Genomic DNA, 21,488 nt, shown 5'->3' with positions numbered 1-21,488 from the left:
CTGGTACCTTTTATCTGTAGCTCCAGCATGTCTTCTCTCTCGCAGAGCTCTCCTTCGCAAACCTTTCCTCCTTCCTGCTCTGCCTCCTTTCTCCTTCCCCCTCCTTACCTGAAGGGAAGCCTTTTCTAAGGCTCCACGGACCACGGTTGGCTGCAGGTGCTTAATTAAACCCAGGTGTTGGTTTGACATGGTGCTGCAGGCTGATCCTTGACGGGCCTTAGTCCCTGAGGAACACAAAAGGATACACCCAATGATCCATGTATGTGCCCTCCACTAGGCTACTATAATCTGCTTTGGGCTGTGGTCTGTCATAAATTATATAACAGAAGCTGGAGATACACCATTCACGTCCAATGGCAAGATATGGCCACAAACAAACAGCTTTGGAGCAGAGCAGGACAAGAACCACTTGATGTTCAAATCAAGAGAAGAAAGTGGGGATGGCTAGACCACACTCTCAGAAAAACATCATCCAGCATAGTCCATCAAGCTTTCACGTGGAAGCTACAAGGAAAACGTAAAAGAGGAAGATCTTGGACAATGTGGAGAAGATCTACTGAGACTGAACAACAACAACTGGGGCATTCCTGGGATCAGTTAGAAGTTTTGTCTGGAGACTGAGTGAAGACTTGTAGGTGACCTGTGCTCCACCCAGAGTACAAGGGTTTAAGTCAAATAAGTAAGTCAAGTTTAAGGTTTATCTCTACTTGTAATAGTGTCATTAATCAATAAAGGTAGAGATGGTTAAATATCCATTGAGTCATCTTCCTCATTCCTCCACCAGCTCAGAATTCACTCCTACAGACTTTCCTCCTGGGGGTAGTTGATGCCACACTTCCTTTGGGAGATGATGCCACAGACTAGTAGATTTCACCCTAGAAAATATCTCCTTATACTTACCGCGACTTTTCTTTTTCTGCTTCCCCTTGGCTTTTGTGTGAATTCACCTTATCTTTTTCCAGATATGTGTCAGTCTTTAAGAGCCTTCACTTGCCTTTCCACTTCCTGCTTCCATCGCTTTATGGTGCTTTCCCTGAACGCTCACATGTGCTTCCAAGAGACACAGACAAATTAACTATACCTCATTCTTCACTGTCCATCACATACTGACACTATCATTACAGACTTCTCTTTTAATGATTGGGTTTTTTTATTTAATGTGAGCCCATCACCCTAATATTTGACATTGGTATTTTTTTTCAGGGCATTTATTATATGTGTCCCACAGAACAATGTCAAGATCTTGAATTTCCCTGTACATGTTGTGCCTCCCTGATCTGGCACTGGTCCTGAACAAGAGAATTTGTTGAACCAGGGAGGTTTCTAGTCATGAGTCCCTAAATGCCTGCTGGAAGAACTGTGCTTTGGCTCCCCTACTTCCACTGGGCTCCATGCCTAGCTGTTGATGGTGTCCTGGCCAGCTCAGGCTCTAGCTTCCTGCAGCAAGGTTCCAGTTCTGTCTTGGTCCAGTGTCACCAGAGGTCTCCAGCTCCAGCCCAACACTGCTGTGGGACTCCAGCTCTCTCCCTGGCCCCACACTGCTCCCAGGTGAGCTGCCCATCTTCTTCTGGCTGGTTCTTCTGCCCTTAAGCTCTCAGGTTTTCTGGTTAAGGATCATCTTTGGTCCTGGATGTTGCCAGACCAGAGAGTGCTGGTTTTTGGAAGCACAACTCATTCTGTTTAACTCACCCCACCCCCAACACAATAACTTTATTTATTTATTTATTTATTTATTTATTTATCACAGTGTGGGAAAGGATGAGTGGTAACATGTAACCCTGCTGCACTACAGTGATTATCTAAAACCAATCAGCCTTTTCACTTGTCCACACACAGTAATTTATATTTGCATATAGAATCTGACCTATAACACTATCCTTCTAGGCAGTCTATATTGTTTCAAGATCTTCTATAAGAAATCTTGATGAATGTAATTGAGAGCTTTGGTGAAATCCATGAAGTTCAAGATTCATCTTCTCTCACGAGCAAGCTATTTCTCAATCAATCATCTCAGGATAAAAATGTGATATACACAGTCTTTCTAGTGTAAAGTCTGCTTGCTTAGTACAGTTTTTTTGTCAAGGGACCAATCTGATTCTCTTCAATAGTACACTACAGAACACTTTTCCAGGTATGGAGTCTTGTTCCTCTCCAGTTATCATATACTAGTTTGTTACCTTTTGTAATTTACAAATTCTTTCTTCACAACTATATTACAAAGTTTATGTATTTCATGGACTAATACAGCATTTCAGCAATGATCTTATCTTTGACCAGGAACTTTTCCTTGTTTGTTTGTTTGTTTGTTGGAGTTTCTTAATTGTTTTCTCAGTTTCTGCTTCTGAAATTCCTAACATTGAGATTTTTACTTCTTCATCTTCTCATACATTGTTTGGCATGGTTACCTCGGGTTAATTGACTATTTGTTCTTATCCTCATTCCTTATGTTCTGCTGCCTTTAACTACCTTCCATCCTTCACATTTATGATACCACTGTGGCTGTGAAACTCTGATGACAATTGCTTACCACCTGACAGTGCCCTGGAGTCACCACTTAATGATGTCCCTTCAGTTTGTCTCACTTTTTTTTTCTTATCTTTCTTGGAGGTTTTTTTTCCCCACATACTTTAGTTTTAGTAAGTTGCGTTCTTCTTCTTGTGCTTGCCTCAGTTTTTAAAAGGCTTTTCTTTCTCCATCCATTTCCATGTGGGTGACTGTGTTTAGTCTTGTCTACTCTGTACTCTTAATTCTACTGAAAATGTGTCTGCTTCCCAGCAAATACCTGGGAAGCCTATTGTTCTTCTGTATCCTCATTCATGACCCCTCTATGTGGTAATCTCTTCGAGAACTTGATTTTCACATCTCTTCCTGGATCAGATGGGTCAGTCCTGGTTTCTTCACATCAAGTGCCAGCCTTCCTTTCTCGTATGAGTTTCATAGGGAATGGGAGGGGGTAACACAAGGAGAATATGCAGAGGAAAGCAGGGATGCAAGAAACCCCTGTTGTATGCAATGGCTGTGGCCTACACACACAAAGATTGCATACACTTAGCTGTGAATGTATGCTTGGCTGATAACTCCTGTGCCAAATATACATTTTAAATTATATTTTGAAATTGAGAGATGTGACCTCATAGAGGTAGGGCACTCACGTGGAACGATGGAGCCATTTTTGCCCAGTGAGCATGGACAATCTTTCATATATAGCTGCATTCTACACAGCTTATCTTGACACAGAGCCCCTCTTCTTCTTTTACTGGGTCTTCCACCTTTTCATTGCTGAGTTCTAACTAATCTCCTAGACCAAGACATAACAAGGCAGGTAAGGCATGCATCATCATTGTAAGCCAAAGAAGAGGGAATCTGGCACAAAGTTTGGCCTGATTCTTCATTGAGAAGCAAGTGAGGAATCGGACAAACAGGCCTGTAGCACATTGCTGGGAGAGTGTAGGGAATCCTTTGCATATTGCTAACGTAGATGGAAGGAACTCCAATTGGGAGAGTGCAAAGGGGTTGCTCTCACCACCACGCTGCCTCCCACTGGATGCCCTGGGAATTAGTTCATTCCAGCATCAGAGTGCTTCTTGGAAGTGCCTTGCTCACAGTTACCTGCCTCTCCTGCTTTAACCATGCCAGCACCCACGTCTCTCCCAGACTGCAGTATCCGCTATGTGGGTTACTGCACTCTAGTGGTTCTCACTCCAGGGTTCATCACCACCAGAGTACCAGCTATGTCTAATCATACCACTCAACTCCATGATCCGCTGCAGTCCCTAATCCAGCCCCATTTTCTCATTGGCAAACTGCATTTGGAATTTTCCACTCTCAACACCAACAGGAGGGGCAGACCTGCTGTCCATTTTCCTCCTGGACTAACCCTATGCAGCCCTACTACGTGCTCAAGCCCTTTTGTCAGGGCCTGAGCCTGGGAATTAGTGAGACTGGAGCCCTGCTGGCCTCCTTTCCTCTATCAGCACTGCTCTGTCTGTGGCATCAGTCCCTTTTAAGTAGACTGTCTATCTCCCTCAGACCCCAGGAGAGATCAAGTTCCCTCTGTCCAACAGCCCTTCTTATAGGGCCTCATCAAGCCCTGACTGGCAGCCTTCACCTTCCATCTGATTGGCTTCTGTGACAGCCCTCTTCAAGGGCTTTTTAACTTCTTGTTTTCCAGTGTAGGTCAACTGCCACATCACAACATGGCAGAAATGGAGCAGGGAGGTATCAGAATGGGAGAAGGACAAGTTCAGCTTTTGATCCTCTCCTTTCTGATTAGACCATATTGGGCCCTGAAGTTTTAATATACAACTTAGTAATTTAGGCATTATAAGGGTGACACCACATAGGTTTACTTGAGTGTGAGCTGATAAAGACAGGGCCTTTAGCAGCCTTTATTAACAGGTGTGATAGATAAAGCACCGAACACAGTGGAAATCAGATTTGCCTCTGATGTGTACCTAAAGGGTCTGTCTTGTATTTTTACTTTGGGAACATTTGTCAGTAAAGTCTTACTGAACTGAACCATAATATAATTTGAACATATTTAAAGGACTGTTCTTTACATTTCATGAAGTGCTATTGATATTCCTGACTTTTGTCTTCCAATGTTTGTGCTTATTTTGCTTTTCTTCAAGGTTATACCAATAGAGTTTGCTCCTTGTTTGTATCGCCATTGCCCTTTTGAAGACAGACTACTATTTGCAGTTAATTATGTGACTCCTTTGTGATATAAATAAAAAAAAGTTGTAACTCTGCCAGTATCTGAAGTAATCTGCATTTGCTTGTGAAATGAGCCAGATTTAAGACCTGATATTTATAGGTGGATGGTTGATGCATTAACCTATTGAACTGTCTACCTTCTACTCTTTCCATCAGTATTTATCTAAATTTTATGGTTTTCAAACAACTGGCCAAAATAGAAGAATGTAATTTAACTGCATATAATAAGTCAACTGAAATATCTTTGATGCATGAAGGACATTGAGGTCAGATAAATCTATTTATGTATTTAGTTATTTTAAAGAGCTAGAGAAAACTTGCTGTCCTATAAAATCTACTCAACTCCCCTTGTCTCTATCCCTAATAATTTTCCTTTATGGTTTATAAATTGGTGCTTGATATATAATCCCATTTTTTTCCTCTGGGAATATGATATTTTCTGTGGCAGAATGAAATAAAGAGTATAATTTCTCATAATATTGACTATCCAATTCCTTAATCCTCTTCATTAGCCAGTCTTCTTACTCTGTGTAATTTTGGATCTTGTAGAGACTCCTAAAAGATCAGATTGCATGGTCTTCTCTCACTTCTCCCTAATTTTAAATGATCCTTGAAAATTCTGTTTAAACTTGTGAGAAATAATAAGGCCATATCCTCCCTTGTTTTTATGTGATATGACAAGGAGGAGAAGGTTCCCAATTGTCTGCATAAAAATTATGAAAAAGAGATTGAAGAGGTAAATGTGGCTTAATGGTATTGTTTCCATTCACCATCACTTGCTCAACATTTTTATGTAATCCAAATTCCCATAGGACTCAAATAGAAAGACCCACCACTAATTTTATTGGACACTGGAGCTTTGTCCAAGAAGGTGGCAGTGTTCCCTGTAATAGCTGAAACAGATGTATCCAAGTTGTTTGGGAATATGTGCTGTATGTATGTATTGTGCTGTAGAATTTACAATTTTAGGAAGCATAAAGTGAGAAATACTTCCTTGAGTAAATAAGTAAAGACTTTGCAATATTCAGTTATTACAGCAAAGCAGCTCCCAAAGTGGATTGCGGTAGCCCATCTCTACCTAACAGAATATAATTTGTATCCTGCTGGTATCCATCCTAAACTTAATTGATTTATTTCATGTTTGTTGGTATCTCACCTTTAAAACAAAGAAGACGGTTGCCAGTTCTATGTATCCATGGAAGTGGTTTTAAGATGTAATTTGTTTCTATGCTGGGGAGTGTTTCTTTTCTTATGGGGAAATATAAATAATTGCCAATTCCTACTAAACATGGGAAAAATGACTAACAAATGTTTTCTTCCATTTTTGGAACTACTCATCTTTTGGACATGTCTGTCACAGAATGTACGATTCTACACGACTGACTCTATGATTTAATATACAGCATTCAAAATATGATATACTGTACTAAAATATCATCCTTTATTCAGATGTTAAACCGAGGTATAGGGCAAATCAACACCCTGTACAACATTACAAATGAAGAGTCAGTAGCAGAGGCCAGAATTATACATTAGACTCCTGATTCTAGTTTCACTGTAACATTCTAGTTTGAGTGTTACTACACAGTCACTAGACACTGCTCTTTTGGCTAGGTGAGATCTGTCCCCCTGTTTTGAATTATAATATCAGTGAAATGTGTCTTATTTATATGGCCCTGGCTTCATGTTTGTATAGTATAAGAAAGGACATTTTAACTGGATTCTTGGTAGTTTGCCTATCTCAAATTAGGGCGTGATGAGAGTAAGACTCCAGGTTATTTGTGAAGAAGTGTCATTCTTTAATAAGTTCAGCTGATACATAGAAATTGAAATTTTATATTCTACCGAGAAACAGAACCAGGATGGGCTCCATAAAGCCTTTATAACTCATAGTATGCTTGGATGGAACACAGTTGCATGATCGGAGGAAGAGACTTCTTTCCTTCTATGCTCCAGGGATTATTTGTTCTAGTTCATGGAGAAGTATAGTTTTCCAGTGTTCTATGTATTTATTTGTTTTAAGCTACTTATAATTTGATCAGAGAGAGATCTAATTAGGGAAAGTGTAACACCACTGATAAATACATATTCACTTTTGGGAAGAGATTGATTTTCAACACCTGTGGCTATCTGGGGCTATAGATTATTTGCTTATTAATATTTCTAGCTAATTTCATATCAGTTGCATGGCTGTCCTATACTTAATTAATAAAAGCTTGAAAACAATTATTTGAAAGGAAATTAGCATCCTAAACCACAATGAAAAATAGAACTGGCAACTTGTTAGCACCCATATAATAGCATTAGAAGATCAAAGAGCTTTAGGGGTTAAATGAAAGACATTCCATATTTCATTATGATTGCCAGTAGGTTATTTCTCAATAAGTTTTTCATGAGATTTGGAAGCATAAATTGAAATGAAAGAATAATTGTTCCTGCATCAACGTGTATGTTTAATAATTCTAAAAGATTCCATTAGGGCCATTTAGCTGTTCTAAAATTTAAAATGTGGACTGTTTTTTTTTCCTTTTAGTTGGATGAATTACATTAACTTAGGTTAATATAGTACTTTAATAAACAAATAGGTTTGTGAAATACTGTATTTGCTTTTTAATAGCTTTGGGTGGGTGGCTGCCAGTAAGAATTAGCTTACGTTCAGTATTATTTGCTGATAAAAATGTATAGATAGACATATACTGATTATTGGTAACTAGAAAAAAACATTCTGGAGAGCTAACTTTGCTACTGTATTCACTTAAGCTACATGTACACTGGGATGCTATATCGAAATAGCTTATTTCGATGTAGCAAAATCGAAATAAGCTATTTCGATGAATAGCGTCTACACGTCCTGCAGGGCTGGTGCCGTTGACGTTCAGCGTCGATATTGGGCAGCACTACTTCGAAGTAGGCACTGCAGGGGAGCGGCTACACACCAAAGTGGCCCAAATCGAAATGAGGGTTCCAGGAACAGCTTCAGACAGGGTCACAGGGTGGACTAGCACTTCTGGGGCAACAGCAAGCCGCTCCCTTAAAGGGCCCCTCCCAGACACACTCAGCCTGCACAGCACACCGTCTGCAGAGCCACAAGCACACACACCCCGTGGAAGCAGCATGGACCCCCAGCAGCAGCAGCAGCAGCCAGAGGCCCACACACCCGCCCCTGGAGTACCAATGGCTGCCCTGCTCAGTGCTATGCAGGAGGCAGCTCACCATCTTTTATTTGAGGAAGATAAGCTGCCCCCAGGCGATGAGGAAGCAGCCCCAGACCTTGCTGCCCTCCCAGCCCCACCCTGCCGCACACGCCACCGGCTGTGGAGATACCCCATGAGCACGGACTGGTGGGAGCGGCTGGTGCTTGGCGAGTGGGACAACGACTGCTGGCTCCGGAACCTCTGGATGATCCGGCAAACATTCCTGGAGCTCTGCCAGTGGCTCACCCCTGCCTTACAGCATCAGGACACCCCCATGCGACGTGCCCTCACCGTAGAGAAATGGGTCGGCATCGCTGTCTGGAAGCTGGCCACTCCAGACAGCTACTGATCCGTAGGGCAGCAGTTCGGTGTGGGCAAGGCTACTGTCGGGGCTGTCCTCATGGAGGTAAGAGAACCCGGGGGGGGAACCCTGTGGGGGGGAGCCTTGGGGGGAGGTGAGAACCCTGTGGGGAGGGGGAGACCCTGAGGGGAGGGCCAGACACACCCTGCACACCCCTCACCGGTGCTCTCTCATGTCCCTCCCCTGCAGGTCGTCTGCGCAGTCAATGCCCTGCTCCTCCACAGGCTCATGCAGCTTGGAGACCCGGAGGCCGCCATCGTGAGGTTTGCCAGCCTGGGCTTCCCAAATTGCTTTGGGGCCCTAGATGGGACCCATATCCCCATCCATGCCCCGGAGCACAGTGGAGGACGCTTCCTGAATAGGAAGGGATACCATTCCGTGGTCCTCCAGGCCTTGGCAGACAGCTGGGTCCTCTTCTTGGACATTTATGTTGGCTGGCCTGGCAGCACCCACGACGCCCGGGTGTTCAGAAATTCGGGCCTGTGCCGCTGCCTGGAGGCGGGGACCTACATCCCTCAGTGGGAGATCCCTCTGGGGGACACCACCATGCCCCTCTGCCTTGTCGCAGATGCGGCGTACCCCCTCTGGCCCTGGCTCATGCACCCCTACACGGGCCATGTCACAGCCAGCCAGGAGCGGTTCAACACGCACTTGAACCATGCACGTCAGGTGGTCGAGTGCACTTTCAGCCGCCTCAAAGGGCGCTGGAGGTGTCTCCTCAGCTGCCTGGATGCAGGGCTCACCAACATCCCCCCCGTTGTGGGCGCATGCAACACACTCCACAACCTGGTGCTGAGCAAGGAAGAGGCCTTCTTCCAGGGCTGGGCTGTGGAGGCTGGCAGGGCTGACGTCCAGCCACCCGCTGCCCCCAGTCACCAGGTCGACCCTGAGGGGATCTGGGTACGGGAGGCCCTGCGGGCCCATTTTGACCAGGCTGCAGGGTGAACGCAGGCTGGGCCAGCTGCTGGTGAGCCACCCACTGCACCCTCCCATCCTCCACAATACTCCCTGCCCCCACGCCCACAACACAGAGCACCTGAGAGCACACCCACCCACACTTTTCTTTGAAATAAATGGAAATTTTGCTTGAAACAAAACAGTGCAACCTTATTATTAAAAGAAGAAGGGGGGAACTATGTACAGCTACTAAACGGGGGTAGAACAAAAACTATTTACAAAGATGGGGGGAATATGTACAAAGGAGGGGGGCCTTGGGGGGCAACGTCCTCATCCCCGCACCCCCTACTGTCCAGTGCCTGGTGTGGGGGGGCGTGACCCATGTCTGGGCCGGAGGCCCCGTCGAGGCTGGGTGGGGGCCAGGAGAACCGGCAGATAGGGCTGGGTGGTGTCCGGAGGCCCATGGTCCCCCTCGGCGGCAGGCCCCAGGATGGCTGATGGCGGAGGGATGACAGGCGGAGCGGCGGGTGGAGCGGCGGGCAAACTGGCGGGGGGGCCCAAGTGCTACACGATGTCCTGGAATGTGCGCATGAAGGCCCCCCAAGCCTCCTGGCGCCAGGCCAGTGCTCGCTTCTGGAGATGGAGGTGCCGCTCCTCCACCTGCAGGCACCACTCGGACACCTCCAGCTCCGCCACTGTCGGGCTCGTCCTGGGGCTGGTCCGTGCTCCACCAAGGGGCTGGCCTGCTGCAATGGCCCAGTTGGGCTGTCCGGGACCACAGATACCGCGCTGGTGCTCTCTGGGCCCTCCGATGGTGCAGCTGTGGAACAGAGAGGGGAAGAAGAGTGGAGACAGCCGTTAGTCTGGGCCCTGACCCGTGGCCCTTGTCCCCCCACCCCTCTGCTGCTGGTTCCCCATCCCCGTCCCCCGGAGATGCTGATGATGATGATGGGTGTCCAACCCCCCCCCAACGGGGGACCCTAGGTTCCGCTCCCCCCATCCCCAGGGCTGGGGCATGGCTCTGACCTGCTGGGGGGCAGGGGCTGATAGACTCTTCTGAGGGACATGCCACTGCTGTCCTCAGGGCCATGGTCATCTGGGTGTGTGGAGGGCCCTGGTTATGTCCCTTGTCCCCACCCCTTAACACCGGGAGTGTGCACTGGGCGGGTACATACCTGACGGTCTGCTCCCACGGTTGGGGGACACCCTGCTGGAGCTGTGGGAGGGGAGGTCTATCAGCAGCCCCCCATCACTGGAGGCCTCCTCCTCCTCCTCCGGTGTCCCAGGGGTGGGCTCCTGGGGGGGGCCCTGGGGTGCAGGGCTGGCCTCCGGAGTGGACTCCGTCTTGGGGGCCTGCTGGGGCTCGTCGGCCAAGGTGTCAAGGGCAGCCAGGGGGGAGGAGGTGTACTGGGGGCCCAGGATTTCCCTGAGCTCCCTGTAAAAGGGGCAAGTGGCGGGGGCAGCCCCAGATTGGCTGGCCATGTCCTGGGCCTGGGTGTAACCCTGCCACAGCTCCTTTACCTTACTCCTCACGTGGTCAGAAATGCAGGCAGGGTGACCCCGGGTAGCCAGGCCCTCGGCCAGCTGAGCAAATGCATCCGCGTTCCGCCTCTTGCTCCCCATTACCTGGAGCACCTCCTCCTCGCCCCAGAGCCCCAGCAGGTCCTGGATCTCAGCCTCCGTCCAAGAGGGGCCCCGCTGCCTCTTTCCCCGCTGGCTGGCAGGCTGGGAGCCCTAGGTCCCCTTGGGGAGTGCCCTGTGGGTGCTTGGGGGGCTGGCTGGCTGCCATGGGTGCTGGGTGGTGGGCTGGGGCTCTGGGAGGATGTGCAGGCTGGGCACGTGTGTGTGCTGCTGCATGCACATGCTCTCAGCTTCCTGCACAGGAAATAAGGGGGCGGGGAGCTTTAAGGGGCTGCTGCACGTGGCGACCATAGAGCTCAGGGGCTGGAGAGAGAGTCTCTTAACCCCTCAGCTGATGGCCGCCATGGAGGACCCCGCTATTTCGATGTTGCGGGATGCGGATCGTCTACACACACCCTCCTTCAACGTTCAACATCGAAGTGGGGCGCTATTCCCATCTCCTGATGAGGATAATGACTTCAACATCTCGCTGCCTTACGTCGATTTCAACTTCGAAATAGCGCTTGGCACGTGTAGACACGGCGGGCGCTATTTCAAAGTTGGCATGGCTATTTCAAAATAGCCGGCTAGCGTAGACACAGCTTTAGAGAGTTAGATCTCTCACAAGACTTTAGAATTGGTCACCCTCAATTGCTGCACTGAATTTCTCATTCTGGGACTGATCCAAACAGTTAACTTCAAAAGTGGGTGGAAAATAGTCAGAGTGACAGATAAGTCTATTTCCTGCAATTTCCTTGGAAATCTTCACTGCACTGAGTTTAAATTAAGCTGATTAAACTTCTTACCTGCTTCTCTCAATGATTTTTGGTCCCAGGATTTCCTCTGCCTTTGGCTGAATGCTTCCTGTAAACATGGACCGTACTCTTTTGGTCATTATAATACATTAAGTCAGCTTGCTGAGGCTTTGTCAATTCTTAGTGACGCATTGCCTTTCTTTGTGTTGCATCTAACATTTCTACAGCTCCTCAAAACTCTTTCTCTTTCTCTTTTTTTCCATTCGTTTCCTGAACAGACTGTGAGTTTTTTCTATCTTTTCCCTTCTGTTGTATTTGCTATCCTTGCTGTTTGGCTCTTGGCTCTTACATCAGTTCTAACAGTCATAATCCCACCTGTCCAAAATATGTCACAGTTAAAGGTAACTGCACTTGTGTTCCCCTTCTGTGATCACTTCAGGGCACCCACTATACTCGCACAGTTCCTCAGTCATCACATCTTTTGGATAGCAATCGAGATCTCTCTCCCTCCTCACCAGAGGGGTGTTTTTTTTCCTCAGACCGCAGTGTCTTGCCTACTCTTGTGATGACCCCAGTAGGGCAGACTTCCTAAAGAGGACAGAATCTGCATTTTTGCTTTCTCTTTAAAGGCCATGAGTAACTACATTGTCAGCAGTTATGAGTTATCATGCAGCCCTTCATAAGCATGCAAATTTATTGCTCCAGTGAAAGCCCTACAGAGAAAACATACTAAACCAATGAAGGACCCACCATTCCTGTGAATTAAGTTACCAGAGATCGCTTCCCACCTCCAACAAGGGCTCTGATAGAAGCCAGTCTTTCATAACCCACAAAGGAGATTGTGGTGACAAATTCATCACAGCCTGAGCTCAGGACTAGCACAACCACAAATAGTGCAATTCCTTTATACAGCTTGGGCCTTTGATCTTCAGATTCCAGAAACAGGTAATCAGATAGTGGTCTTCTCAGTGTGTGCTTTCAAAAGGCTGGGTTTTGCGTGCTGGAGGGGAGTGTTCTGCATTCAGCTCCTCCAATATATTCCTCAAGAAATCTACATGGTATTCAATTCTTATCTCCCACATTGCTCATTACAGTCCTTTAATCATCTTGGTACCCATTAATACACAATCTTGGATTGAATAGAATCAACTTCAAAGATACATAAGCTTAGTTCAATAGAGTTTTCCTAGGATATTGCAGGAAATTTTCATCTCTGTCACAGAGAGTGAAAAGTCAAAGAGAAAGAGCAATAGGCCAAAAAGTAATGAGAGAGAGAGAGAAGGAGAGAGTGAGTGTGCAGGATAGGTAGCAGCAGACAGGAGGAAATAAGAGATTCCTAGACCCAAAAGCAGGATAAAAGTATTTTCAGTGCTGCAGGTTGGACTGAAACCAACAACACAAGGAAGGAGAGGAACACATTTCTATTTAAATAAACTTAACCATGTGGGGAAAAACAGACATTTGAAACAGAAGTTTCAAACATATTTTAAATTGTCAAAGAAATATTTCAGTAATTACAGAAATTATAAGCCATACAGTGCTTATAGAGAAAATCTCTGTGATAAGGTGGAACTGAAGTGCTAGGGCTTACCAGCCCTGATTACAGGCATACTTGGACTGAGTGACCTATAAGGGGCAGCAGGGGGTAGCTGTAAAGGGGGGAAGCCCAGGAAGCTATGGCAGACTCCCTTGAGCAGGGGTCAGCAACCCTCAGCACATGTGCCAAGCGTGGCGCGTGAGCCAATTTTCAGCAGTATGTGGCAGGACCTCAGTCCCACACCTCCTCCCCCATGCAGAGATACCTGGAGCTGGGGCTGACCTGCATCTGTGGGATAGGGGTTGGGGCCAGAGACTGAGCCCCCACCGGGCCCACTGCAGCACAGGGATTGAGCCAGAGCACCTGCCAGGTGTGAGGCTAGGACTCCATGGCAGCCCAGGGAGCCTGGATTCCTAGGGGATTGGGAGGCTGTGGCCACCAGAGGCAGAAGCCCTGGACCACCCTTGGTCTGGCAAATTCTCTTGACCAGGACCTATCAGGTCCTGACCATGCCAGATCAGGGTGGTGCAACCTGCTGTGTTTGTCTGACTCCTGCTACATAGCTCGGGAAAAGAAATGTGATGTGCTTTGCACATGAACAGCTAACACCCCATAGGGTGCCATGAAACATGCTGCTTTGTAAAAGAGGAAACAGGTCTTTGGTGAAATGAGCTGACGACTGAAAGATGTTTCCGAATTCACCTCACAAAGGGGACTGTTAGTGGCTTTAAAAAAGCATCACCGGCTCTCAGACCGTACACAGAGGTTAAAAGGTCAAATGTTGGCACTCCACCTCAGAAAGGTTGCTGATCCCTGCTGTAGACTGTGAGAAAAGGTTCCTTCAGGAAGAACCATGAGACCAAGGGAGTTGCGTTAGGTGGGGAGATGCGTAATTGTACAGCATGAGCTTAAGAATGGTCCTTGGGGATTTTGAGTTGTAGGGATAATTTATTTTATATCAATAAATCAAATACCCAAGAAGGGTTATTTTTGACAAAGAAAAGGACTAAAGGGAAGATTTATTTGTAGAGTGTCAAGGGAAAATTGAGTCACAGTGCCTGCAGCATCACCATAGTCTGTAAAGGAGTGCTCAGGAGGTGGCTGGCCCAGTTACAGACTTCCATTTCAGGATGAAGTTCCTATAAAAATACAACTCAAAGCATACTGTATGTTGCCCTGATTTCTTTTTTAGGGCACTCTGCACTGCCTTTCACTCAGCTAAGAAGAGAAAGGCCATATACACCTATTTTCAGCTCCTGTTTACGTGCAAACTAGATAAAAAGGGAAACCTGGCTAGAGAGATGCAGAAATCTTTATATTTGGGATGCCTCATAGAGGACATATTGTACTATTTTTACTCTACTCCAGAAGTCAGTGTAGCCAACCCCAGCAAGAACTCCTGGCCACAAAGAGCAAAGGATACAAGCAGAGACCAAGCCAGTCCTCAAATCCTGCCCAGTCAGGCTGTACCCACCCAAAACAATTTTGAGGGTATGACAAATACACCAGACATTCCACTGGATCCAGTCCCTCCCTCCTGCTCCCCGTTTGGCACCTGCCATACACATTTCCTCCCAGCATGGGCCTTCATCACATTGTATGTTTGAGCCTTCATTCCCATATATCGGGGTATGCCCCTCAAATTCCTCTTCATCACTCCCACACACTCCTTACCCCCATTCCTCTTCAGGGACCCTTCTCACAAGAGCCTTCTTGCTCAGGTAGTCCAGGAACTATTGCAGTTGAGGGGAGTCGGGGTGGAAGAAGCTCTGTCCGAATGTCAGAGCAGGCAGTTCTCTTCCAGATGCTTCCTAATCCCACAGGTCCAGGGAGACAGCCCATCTTAGATCTGATGGGCCTCAACTTGTATCAGCTGAAACTCAAATTTTACAAGGTTTCCCTGGCCTCAATTATCCCTGATCTAGATCCAGGGTACTGGTATGCCAGTCTCCACCTGAAAAATAACTACTTCCTGGTGGTGATTTTTCCTGGCTTCAGACTCTTCCTCTGCTTTATTTTCTAAGACTATTGGACTGCTGGGACAGCTTTCTATAGTAAAGGATACTGTCAATTAACCTCTTCCCCCTTGTCCTAACTTACAAGGTTCATACTGTGAATGATTGCTGAGGGAAACTACGGAAATCAAAATCCAGTACAAGCCTTGTTTTGCACATCACATGTCAGAAAATACACTGAAAATGTTCCCCTAGCTTTAGTAACTCCTTGGAAAAAGTGGAAATCTTTCATATACACGTGGCACTTCGGTAGCCAACCAGGCTCGGGTTCCCCAGAGACGAGGCTGCACCCAGAAGGCGAGTGCCATATTTGGTTTATTGAAAGTGCGTGACACTCGTGACGGGAGCCCCGGAGACGCCGCAGTCACCAGTGGGGGAAAACCCGATGCGTCAGAGCTTCGCTCAGGGAGAGGCTCTGTAACAGGCCTTCTAACACTAGCTGATAAGCTGAGCTTATTAACATAAGATTGCCTAAAATTGCCTATGCATTCCTTATCACTATCTTTAGTGGCCTACTGCCAGCGTAGCCTTGGAGTTTTGGCAGGCACGGCTTGTTTCGCAGGTGATGTGAGTTGTTTTGCAGCTTTCACCTTGCACAGACCAGTTTTGGTATCTCTTGTTTGTTGGCAGCATGCTTCTGTATATGATTCCTCTAAGAGTTCACAGAGGGTCGGACTGCTCTCATGAGACTGTTACAAAGTCTTCTCGCACCCTACAACTTCATTAGGCTAATTTTCCCCCATGGCAACTTCTAAGTGTCAAACTTCGAAGTGGTGGTATGTGTGCAGCTGTGGGCACTTCGAAGTGCCCACACTACTTCAAAGTCTCTTTGCTCCTCAAAATTTTGAGCAAAACTCCCATTGGCATCTATGGGAGTTCCATTTATTTAATCTCTTCCAGTTGGGAAAATATATATAAACTGGAATAAATTAAATAAATGGAAGTCCCGTAGATGCCAATGGGAGTTTTGCTCAAAATTTTGAGGAGCAAAGAGACTTTGAAGTAGCGCGGGCACTTCGAAGTGCCCACAGCTGCACACATACCACCACTTCGAAGTTTGACACTTAGAAGTTGCCATGGGGGAAACTTAACCTAATGAAGTGCCACATATTCACTGTAGCACTTCATTAGTAATCTTCTGTGGCCATAATTACCATGCCCCCTTTGAAGCTGGGTCAAGTGTAGACACAGCCTATCAATATGTTGTGTGAAAGCATGCTGAAGAGGATGCTCAGTTGTTGATATAAATACTTTGACTTCTAAAAGTCATTTGACATGGTAGTGCATGACATTTGAATGAAAAACAAACAACAAACAAAATCAAAGACTTAAAGGATAGTACAACACACCATAAAATGATTAGAAACTGGATAACTGATAGTCTCTAATATAATTGTAAATGGGTGATAATCCTTAAGGAGTGCTTCTAATGCAGTCCTGCAGGAATCAAGCCTTGGCCCTATGATGACCTGGACAACACAGAAACTTACCTCTGACAAAGTCTGCACTTCAAAAAAAAAAATCTTGTGTGAGGTGATAAATAATAAAGAGGAAGAGTCACAGACAGAGAGTAACATAGATTATCCTGCAATAGACGTTTCATCATAGGCTCCCAGTGCAATGCTTTGGCCAACACTTGGATGCATAAATAGAAATCTCAAGTAGAAGCCCAGATGTTATTTCACTTCTGCAATTGGCACTGGTGTGATCGCTATTGAAATGTTGTGCCCAGTACTTGTGTCCACACTTCAAGAACAATGTTGATACATTGGAAAAACTTCAGAAAAGAACCACAAGAATGATTAAACCGTTAGAAAGTCTGCCTTATAGTGGTATACTCTAGGAGCTCAATCTACTTAACATAACAAGGAGAAAATGGGTGATTTGATTACAGTGTATCAGTACTCACATAGAGAACTAACATTCAAAAGTGGATTCTCCAAGCCAGCTAGGAAGGCTGGAAGTTTTAAACTAGACAACTTCCTTGGAATTAAGGTGTATTTTAGCAGTGAGGTAGTAAAACTGTTGGGAGAATTTACCAAGGGTTGTGGTATTCTCCCCGTAGTGCTTATTTTTAAATAAAGATTGGATGCTTTTACAAAAAGATATGCTGCAATAATAATTTTTGAGAAGTGCCGTGGTCTCTGCTTGGTTAGGAGTTCAGGTTAATTTATCACAGTGGTTTCTTTTGGCCTTTGAATCTGTGAATTATTTTGATTTTCCTGAGTACACAAATGGCAAAAGTGAAAAAGCAATTTTCAAAATGTTATATCTTAGTTGAACCTGAATCACCTTTAATAGTATGAAAAAAGGCTCTTCTGTGACCTACAAGCAGCTTTACTTTTGGGTTTCCAAGGTGTCTTGGAAAACAGTGAAGAAATTGATGGGGATAGGCAAGAATACATGGAGAGTTTTGTTTTTGTTTGGTTTTTCTTTGTCTTTTTATCCCCTTACTCTTCCTGCCATTTAGTGGTCAATAATACATTGCAATCCTTCAGGACAAAGGAGGAAGCTGAAGAAAAACTGTGTCATAAAAGTTTCACAGTAGCTCACAGGTGGTACAGTTGCTCATGCTTGTGCCTGCAATCATAATATAGCCCTAATCAGAAAATTGCTAGCATTTTAATGTTTTGTTTTCTGTGCTCAGAAATCATTATAATACTTTAAAATGTAATGCAACAAGTTTAGCATGTGGTATCCTCCCCAGCTCTTTCACCCTCAGCGCCTGTAATGACTGACAGATGGTGAATTATTTGGTTTTGGTGCCATTCTAAGCACTCCTGTAGCGTTCATCACTTTGCAACTAGCTCAGTTGCCTTTAGGTTCAAACGTATACTGGAGACCATTGATTGTAACGTATGAAATAAGTTGTTACTTCAATAAGATTGATTTGGAAATGTCACACAATCTAATTTTGGTACTTGTAGGCATAAAAATGGGAAGTGGAAGCACAGAATTTATCTAGTTTAATTGTCTACCATTGAAGCATGTAAACAACATAAAATTTTAAAATGTTATCAATTTTATGATTCACAACTCCCTTACAATTCTTTGCTGTTTTTTTCAGTTCTATTTTGTGTGATTATGTTTTAATGATAACGGATTTTTAATTAATTATGGATTTCATTGTTTATAATTTACAGTGATTATCATAGAGACTGGGACAAATTCAGTCCTGCATTAAAGGAGCTTACTTTTATTGGCTTTGATGGAGATTTGTCTGTTCATTTTAGCCAGCAATGAATTTGTTGCAGGATCTAACGCATTGGAATCTGTCACTCTTAAACTTCATTCCATTTAACTTTGGAGAGAAAGCACGAAGCTGACTCTACATAATCGTCAGCTATTAAACTTAATTGTAAAAATAAATGAAAACACTTTTTCTCAAATTAGTCCCACATCAAAAGATAGTCTGGTATATTCTTAAAATGTATTATTCTCAAATGAAACTTTTAAAACTCATTAGGAAACTTGGGTAGTTCAGAGAATGTCTTTGGGGTATGAAATCTACTTATAGTTTGTTATGGCATAGATTCAATCATTTCTACCCCACACCCGTTTTTTTTTTTTTCCTTTATGTAGACTCCTGGCCATTTCAGATATTTATTCTAGATAATTGTCTACCCTAGAAGCCTACTGTGCTCTTAAATCAAATTTATTTTTGCTTATCCACACTTAAGTAACTGGATTTATTTTTTCAGCAAAAATTGTGTATGATGGAGTTATGCAGTTCCTGAACATTTGAACTGATTGAACATATTCCAATGTGCCTTAAGCTGCTAGAAATAATATAATTGTGAATTGATGTTGAATGTGGTTCAGTGGAATTCTTTCCATTTTCTCTCAACTGAGGGCCACCCCCAGAATGTCTAAAGACCTTGGTTGACAGAGGCATTGTTCCTCATGGGGAGTGGGGTAGAGCTGTTGACAAAAGTTCTGCATTCTGTTGAATTACTGTCAATAGGAACATCTTGGGAATCTGGACGTTCCACAGGTTTTGTCAGCAAAATGGACATTTTGCGGCCAAAACCCGCTATGGTAGACATAGCATGAGAGGCTGAGCTATTTTAATTTTACTGTATGCTGCCCGGGTTGTAGATAACAATATCCATTGTAGTATTTCCGTGGTTACTTATCAGACAATGTTTCAGAATTTCGTAACTGTTATTGTACAGATTAGCTCAGAATGGGTCTCTCACATCAGTCTTTCACACCTGAGCCATCTGTAATGTCCCATGGGGCAGAATGAACTTTATGTAGCTTCCTGCTGTTCTCATCAGGGAAAACTAGCTTACTCCACAAGGCTCTCTCTCACTCTCATTAGTCTTTACTGATCAAGTGAAAATCTCTCTTAAGAACTTCATATCAGGACTATCTTTTTTGTGAATAAATCCAAAGCAAATGCCCTTAATCACCCTCTATGATAAGATGATGAAGTGCAAAGTTAACCTCTTTTATGTTACTCTTAAAGTTACTCTTTTAATTAATACTGAAACTTGATGTCAAGCATTTAAAAATGTAATAAATATCTCTCATTACGATAACTTTCTAGAGAAGCAGCTCATGGTGATCAAGTAGTCCATACAATATGAAGTTAGAAAATTACCAGTCTCAACACAATTTAAATGGGTTTATTCATACTACAGGTGCAGTTTGTGGGATAGGTAGATAGTTGCACACACCTAATGGGAGGCTGTTCATCAAACTACTTACACAATTGCATAGGTTGTCATTTGACCAATTGAGATGTCATTCGTTAAGTACAATCCTGGGGAATATGGTGCTATGTCATCGCATGGGACATTAGACTTTTCAAAGAACATTTTATTTTAAGTTCTGAAAAATCCAGTACTTATTTTATAATGCTATGTGCCTATGACAGTAGTGTAAGAGAAAATTCTGAAAATAACATCTAGTTAATATAATGCTGAGTTTAAAAGAATTGGAGAAAGTCATACTCCAATTTGAGGTGAAAAATGCTCTGAATTTTTCACAGGATAACTTATTTGGATAGGCCATCAATTCTGTTTTCATTATATAGCAAGAAATCTAAAGCCCCCTTCTTCCTAAAACCAAAGTCAGGGGGTCCTTTTAAAATGTCCCCTGTCTACATGGGCAGCGTGCCCTCTGAAAGAGGCGTTTTCGAATTGTGAATGTCTGCCCTTATGCTAATGAGTCACTGCCTATTCATGTTAGTGCCTCATTAACATCTCCTGAACTACCTCATTAATATGCACTCTCCTTCTGAGGCATGTGTATATGAAGCCCTGGAGTCTAGTAAGAACCTTTCTGATGTCCAGTATAATGTTTTTTTTCCAGTGAAGCCTCTCTGAAAACACTGAATGAAATTTCATATTGTTGACAAGATAGAGGCGTTTTTCTCAACTGATTTATAATATTTGGTTGTTAGGAATGAAATTTGATAATAGAAAAAATGTTTATTTAGGACTTTACCTAACAGGAAAAGAACCCATTATTTGTTTTCAGTCACAGGGTTCTTTTTTGTGTTTTTTTTTTAAATCAATCATGACACCCTTTCTCATGCTGAGTAGAAACTTACTCAGCGATTTTTTGAGTAATTGTGATAGAAGATGTCTATCTACTTAGGATGGGTAAAATTGAAACAATGAGGTTATTAATGATTCCTCTTTTATGAAATATTGGCATAAATTTCAGCTAGAAGAAAACATGATTTGGATTTAATTCTTGTGAAGGCCTCTTTTCTTGGGCATTCATTCATTCATTAATTCAATACTTTTTTTAATTTATACAGTGACAAAATTATTTAAGGTGGTTTAAAATTGTCTTAGGTGGTTTAAAGACGTGTAGGAAGACAGAATCCCTATCCCAAAGAGATTGCAAGAATGGAAGATAGAAAAGAGGGACTGTGGTGTGCAGCAAAATACTTCTTTTTGTGATGTGATGTGTGTGTGTTAGTTTCTATAATAATGATAGTGTAACTTTGTAACATTTACCCTAATAGCTGTCTGATGAAGCTGAGATATTGACCACCTGCATGTCATAAATTAAGGGGAGCCTCTAGGACTAACTTGCCCTGCTCTTTTATACCTGCACCCAGTAGCAGGTCTGGAGACGGGGCTGGCTGGGGATAAGATACCTGGGTCAACTTCAAGGTTCATTGATGAAAAGGAAAGAGCTGGATACTTCCTTGCCTGGACAGATCACTTGGCAGCCACTAGGCGTCACACTCTCTCCCCCAGCCAACGGAGACATTGGAGGACACTTCACAGCCTCCGGTACCTGGGTGACCATGATCAAAGAACCTGGCAGATTAGATTTCACCACACTCATGGTTGCTCCACCTGTAGAGTCTAGGACCATAACAGGGTGTTGCCCAAGGTCTTCAAGAGGGCCAGCAGAGCTGACCCATCT

General features: G+C 44.2%; 1 protein-coding gene across 1 annotated transcript in view; it reads left to right on the top strand.

The window, feature by feature from the left end:
- NCAM2 (neural cell adhesion molecule 2) overlaps positions 1-21,488 on the top strand; it is a 591,660-nt gene that overhangs the window by 267,978 nt on the left and 302,194 nt on the right. The gene's annotated exons all lie outside the window — the stretch shown is intronic.

This window comes from Carettochelys insculpta, chromosome 1, assembly GCF_033958435.1.
Source record: "Carettochelys insculpta isolate YL-2023 chromosome 1, ASM3395843v1, whole genome shotgun sequence".
Lineage (NCBI taxonomy): Eukaryota > Metazoa > Chordata > Testudines > Carettochelyidae > Carettochelys > Carettochelys insculpta.
The sequence above is the reverse complement of the archived record's forward strand: the minus strand, read 5'-3'. Positions and strand labels throughout refer to the sequence as shown.